Here is a 6,382-nt window from a genome sequence, read left to right as displayed (position 1 = left end):
GGCAACATCTGTGCTTATTAGATTACCTGCTTGAATTGCTAGGGCTGATAACATAACTATTCACAAGAGTCAAATACTGAAAAGTTTCCTATGGGATGAGACATGGAATGGAACAGGAACAGGAACAGAGAAACACATTCTCTGAATTAAGGAAAGTCTCTCATGGATTAAAGGAACTCAGTAAAGGGGCAGGAGGTTTTTCTTATCCTTCCGAATGATGTGCTGCTAATTTGAGAAGCTGTAGGCAGGAAGAATCCACTAGAAGTGTGCATTGCCTCTGTTTTGGGGCTGAATAAAGGGGTATTTGAGGATCTCTCCCCCCTCCTAATTTACAGCTCAGTAGCCAAAGCCTCCATAAAGATGAACTTTAGGTAGGACATGTATAAGGAATGAAAGTAAGGGGAAATCATGAAGTAGTCAACAGCTGCAGGAGGGGCAGTCAGGTGGGCTCAGAATGATCTCAGGCTTGCAAGAGAAGTTACAAATAATATAAAAGGTTTCCTTGATTATGCTCAAAGCAAGAGGAAGAACAAGCAAGTACTAAGTTCTCAGCGTGGGGAAGACAGAGAAATGCTCTTGGGTGACAGAGAAAAGGTGGAAATGCTCAACACCTGCTTTGCCTCTGTCTTTATTCAAAATGAAAGAAGTGCCCAACCTAGTGATAATGGAATAAACAATGCAAGAAAGAAGATGTAGCCAAATACAGGAAAAGCAGCAAGGGAACACCTAGCTACTTTAAATGAATTCAAATCTTCACAGGCAGCATTAAGCACAGCCTCACCCTGTAATGCCAAATGGAGAATACAGTGGTGCCTCGCAAGACGAAAAGAATCCGTTGCACGAGTCTCTTCGTCTAGCGGTTTTTTTCGTCTTGCGAAGCAACCCCATTAGCGGATTAGCGGATTAGCGCTATTAGCGGTTTAGCGGCTATTAGCGGCTATTAAAGGCTTAAGGGATTAGCGGATTAGCTGCTAAAAGGCTATTAGCAGCTTAGTGCCTTAGAAAAAGGGGGTGGGGAGCGGGGGAAAAAAATCGCAGGAACTCGCAAGACATTTTCGTCTTGCGAAGCAAGCCCATAGGAAATTCGTTCTGCGAAGCACCTCCAAAACGGAAAACCCTTTCGTCTAGCGGGTTTTCCGTCTTGTGAGGCATTCGTCTTGCGGGGCACCACTGTATTCTCTCTCAACAAAACAAGCACTAGATATCTATACTGGCTAACCTGAAGTTGCTATTTCTTTTTCTCAATGTACAAGCAAGAATACACTTCACTTAATTGTTTTACAGCAAGAGATGAACTCTTATTCTTCCTTCAAAAATATTTAAAAAGTATGGATTTTGAAGTTTTTGTTGGCCTGATAAAAGTATTGTCCTAGTATGGATGATGGAGGAAAGTGAATTTGTTTTACTTCCTCCAAAAAAGCCCCTGGGCCTGCAATTTCACCGTTTTAACACACTCTGGAAGGGCTTTGTGCCTGCAAATTTCATTTGCTTCTGCCCCAAAAGGGGAAATATTACAAATAAGAGTGATTGGGTCAGAGCTTTGTTGTACACAGAATGCTTCAGTAGTCGAAACACAGAAAAAAAACACAGGGCAGAGAGTGACTCAGAAACCAATCTGACTTTTTTAAAAACAAAAAACAGGGCAAGTGCAGGGCAAATATCGGGCCCCATTTGCAGCCTGACATTTTGCCAATTCGGCACCCCCCCCCCGACATCATTTTTGCACCCGATTCCAACAGATTCCACCCGAAAAACGCTTATGTCCCTGTACTGAATTGGCGGCGCATGCCTTTCTGGCTTGCACTCTTTATAAAGACTTGAGGATTGAGATTATCACCCCTCTTTTATTGTCCATTCTGGGTCGCCCAACCACTGCCGCAGTGTCCTTTCTTTTGGCAGATCAAGATGAGCAGGTGACAGCAAAGGGTGCAAGGTTTTTAGCTGGGGCAATCAGAATAAGATCCACCATTTTACTATTGATTCAAAACCCTAAAATGTATTTTATATAATTGACTTTTTAGTTCTACTCTTTGTATATCGTATTGTTGTTTTATTGCTATGGCCGATGGCTGACGCAAATAAAGATTCATTCATTCATTCATTCATTCATTTTAAACCCGAAAACCAGAACATGTCAGGAATATTCCTGACATATGGCAAGCCTATGGGTCCACAAATATCCAGTTCATTTGAACAGGCTTTCGTGGGAGAGATAAAATGGTGTGTTGTATCACATACTGCATTGTCTTTCTGTTGAAGAATGATCCTGGATGGCAGAACTGGATTCTAGACATGATTTCAGAGCCTGTCCAGTTTACCATATGTTTATTATTAGCATATATGTAATAGCTCTCAGAAAAACAATGATCAGAAGCGCCACACCCTCGTTGGGCCATGTATTGAGAGATCTCTTCTCTTTGAGTCTAGGTTTCCATTTCTCTTGGAAAGAACAGTTGACCACCACCATTTATTTGCATATGTTCATTTATTTAAGCACATGCAAATTTTCTATCACTGTCACTTGACAAATACATAATTTAAACCATAGCTGACTGATCATAAAAATTATCTTAGTCTGTCTGGTTTTATAGCTGGTTAGGCTAGAGTTCTGCACAAGTTTTTGTAAGCCTTCAAAGTAAATCAATCTGATTATATTCTATTTTCCCAACCCCTTTAGTCATAGGGAAAGGTTATTGAAGGAATCTCTTAGACACATAGCAAACGCTACCAGATTAATTTGAAATGATAAGAATGTAATTAAGGATTGCTAGAAGCAAATCTAAGTTAAATAGTGGTGTTCTTTTTTTTTAAGCAATAAAGAAGATTTACTATCTATTTTCTGGTAAAAGTATGGGAAATGAGTGCTTCGTGGGTAAAAAATCCAAAAGTAGACTTTTCTTTTGCAATCTGTTTAGCTGCGGTTAGAAATGTTGAGATAGGAGTCAACTAAATTTTACCAACAGTAAACCTATTAAAATTAATGAACTTGACTAAGTAAGGACCATTAGTTTCAATGGACCTACTCTAAGTATAACTTAGGCTGAATTAGGTGGGAGCCAAGACTGTGAAAATGGTAGAAAAGGCCTTGAAATGTCCGGTGTGGTAGATGCTCTCAACAGGAAGCCTGCCACTTTCATGGGGATTATGTTCTGGGGATCGTGCCTCCAACCAGAATCACGTACAGTGGTACCTCTGGATGTGAACAGGATCCGTTCCGGAGCCCCGTTCGCATCCAGAAGCGAATGCAACTTGCGTCCGCTCATCTGCACATGCGCGGGTCGCGATTCACTGCTTCTGCGCATGCACGTGACATCATTTTGACCATCTGCGCATGTGCACACGGCAAAACCTGAAACTAACGCACTCCGTTAATTCCAGGTCACCGCAGCGAGCAACCCCCAAAATACTTATCCCGAAGCTACTTCAACCTGAGGTATGACTGTATGGGCAAAACACATGGGGTTCAGGGCTGGGTGGGATAGCCAAAGTCTTTTTTCTTGGACACCTGCCTGCTTTCTGTCCCCTTTTTGATTCTTTGGGTTTTTTGGCCAAGAACATAAAGCTCAATGCACATAAGTGAGATGCTCCAATGTTGCAGGCTTTCTGTAATTCATAGAATCATAGAATCATAGAGTTGGAAGAGACCACAAGGGCCATCGAGTCCAACCCCCTGCCAAGCAGGAAACACCATCAGAGCACTCCTGACATATGGTTGTCAAGCCTCTGCTTAAAGACCTCCAAAGAAGGAGACTCCACCACACTCCTTGGCAGCAAATTCCACTGTCAAACAGCTCTTACTGTCAGGAAGTTCTTCCTAATGTTTAGGTGGAATCTTCTTTCTTGTAGTTTGGATCCATTGCTCCGTGTCCGCTTCTCTGGAGCAGCAGAAAACAACCTTTCTCCCTCCTCTATGTGACATCCTTTTATATATTTGAACATGGCTATCATATCACCCCTTAACCTCAATTGTCAAGGAATGATGTACATATGCAATAGTGAACCAGGTGGAACTTTGTAAGGTGAGAGAACAAGATCCCATGGCTGATTTTGCAAGATCTGCCTCTTTGCAGGAATATGGAAGCCTAGGAGAATCAGATGCCCCACAAGAGCATCTTGGATGAGGTGGCTTTCAAAGAAGGTGAGACAATCTCATGGAGGAGAGGCCCATCCATGGCAAGTAGCAGTGATGGCTATGCTCAGCTTCCAGAGCAATGCTTCTGAAAAGCACTTGCTGGAAGCCACAGGTGGGGACAGGGTTCCTATGACCCTCCAAAAGCTGTTTCAGAAGGACCCCTTCCTTCCCTCTGCCCCACTACCCGAGGGTCGCCACGTCTTTCCAGGGATTTGGCCAGAACAAAATATATGTTGGGGAAAGGCTCCCTTCCTGCAAAGAAAATGAAGACATCAGCAGGTGCCTGGCTCCCAGCCATGCTAGCACCAGTCTGGGGCAGGAGGGTGGGGGGCACTTGTAACCAACCAGTTATTCACAACAGTAAATATAATCTGGGGACCACAGCTGAGGACCTACCAAGCTGACAACATCTGTGGACAAGTCAAGCCAGGGAGCCAAGCCACATGCACCAGTGACAGGTGATGCTATTATTATTATTAATAAAGACAGGAGTGCCTGGCGTGCTCTGGTCCATGGGGTCACGAAGAGTCAGACACGACTAAACAACATTATTATTATTATTAACAACAACAACAGTATTTCTATGCCACTCATCTCCTCTGGGCCTTGGAGCTCCTCCTACCTTCAGAGTTCCTTCTCATGCGCACTGAGGGGCACATTTGATCCTATTACTGGACTACTGATCCCAAAGAGCTGCCCAGCCCAGCTTCAGGTCCCCCACCAAGTGCCCCCCTTCTAGAATCCACCACTCTCAACCGACTCTCAACTGCCTCCCATTCCAACATTCACGCTCCTTTTCCAAGGCTCCTCCAACCTTCCGTCTCTACCAGAATTCCTCTCTCTCTCTTTCCCCCTCCCTCCCTGCTTGACATTCACTTGGGAATTCTAATAGAATCACCTTAATTACCGTATTGCAAAAACAGAGGAAGAGGTTACAGATGGGAATGTCCGGGAATCCCAAAATCTAAACTCACAGACCGTGTCTTATGCCTCATGGGAGGACTTAGGATCCACCCTGGACCTCAACCTTTCCCTGTTCCCTCCCTGTGTCAAACTAAAGATTGTAAACCCCTCGGGGCACGAACCTCTTTCTCAAGGGTCACACGCAGCGATGGTGCAAACAAATAAGACAGAATAAATCTCACTGCACTCCTGCCCCATGCAAGCTGAAGCCCGCTGGAAGCCTTTCCCTTAAAACCAAAGGCTGTGTACACATTATCCATTGGGGGCCCCTGCAGCATGCACAATAACAATATTGTGTGTAATATTTCATTTCTGAGCACAATTCAAAGTGTTGGTGCTGACCTTTAAAGCCCTAAACAGCCTCGGTCCAGTGTATCTGAAAGAGCGTTTCCACCTCCATCGTTCTACCCAGACACTGAGGTCCATTGCCAAAGGCCTTCTGGCGGTTCCCTGGCTGTGAGAATCCAAGTTACAGGGAACCAGGCAGAGGGCCTTCTTGGTAGTGGCACGCGCCCTGTGGAACGTCCTCCCACCAGATGTCAAACAGAACAACAACTACCAGACTTTTAGAAGACATCTGAAGGTAGCCCTGCTTAGGGAAGCTTTTAATGTTTGATGCATTACTGCATTTTAATATTTTGTTGGAAGCCGCACAGAGTGGCTGGGGAAGCCCAGCCAGGTGGGCGGGGTATAAATAATAAATTGTTGTTGTTGTTGTTGTTGTTGTAACTAAGGTAATTCTATTAGAATTCCAAAGGGAACGTTAAGCAGGGAGGGAGGGGGGAAGAGAGAACATGGAATTCTGGTGGAGAGAGAAGATTGGAGGAGGCTTGGAAAGGGAGTTTGAATGTTGGAGTGGGAGGCAGTTGAGAGTCGGTTGAGAGTGGTGGGTTCTAGAAGGGGGACACTTGGTGGGGGATGTCAAGCTGGGCTGGGCTGGGCCGCTAATCAGCTTAGAATCAATAGACCAGTCGCCATCGCCCTCATTTGACAGTGGCCGAAAAGGAACAGCAAAGAGGGGCTCTGCCAACTGCCCAGGAAACAGAATTCCCTCAGTTTAGGTGGGCCACAGAGCCAGGGCTTGGCTAGTATTGCTAATACTCAGATGCCTCACACCAGCCTCTCAAAGGACCTGGTTTTGTCTGCCGCCAACTGTGACACCTCCAGAGAAACCAGCCTTACAGGCCTAGGTTATGAAAGAAAAAAAATGGGGGCTACAGCCAATGTCACAGACATGGACTTCATAGAAAATCCTCATGGAAAGATGCCTCACATGTCCATGCTCCC

Source organism: Podarcis tiliguerta (genome assembly GCF_965153285.1).
Source record: "Podarcis tiliguerta genome assembly, chromosome: 10".
NCBI lineage: Eukaryota > Metazoa > Chordata > Lepidosauria > Squamata > Lacertidae > Podarcis > Podarcis tiliguerta.
Note: the sequence above shows the minus strand (reverse complement) of the source record.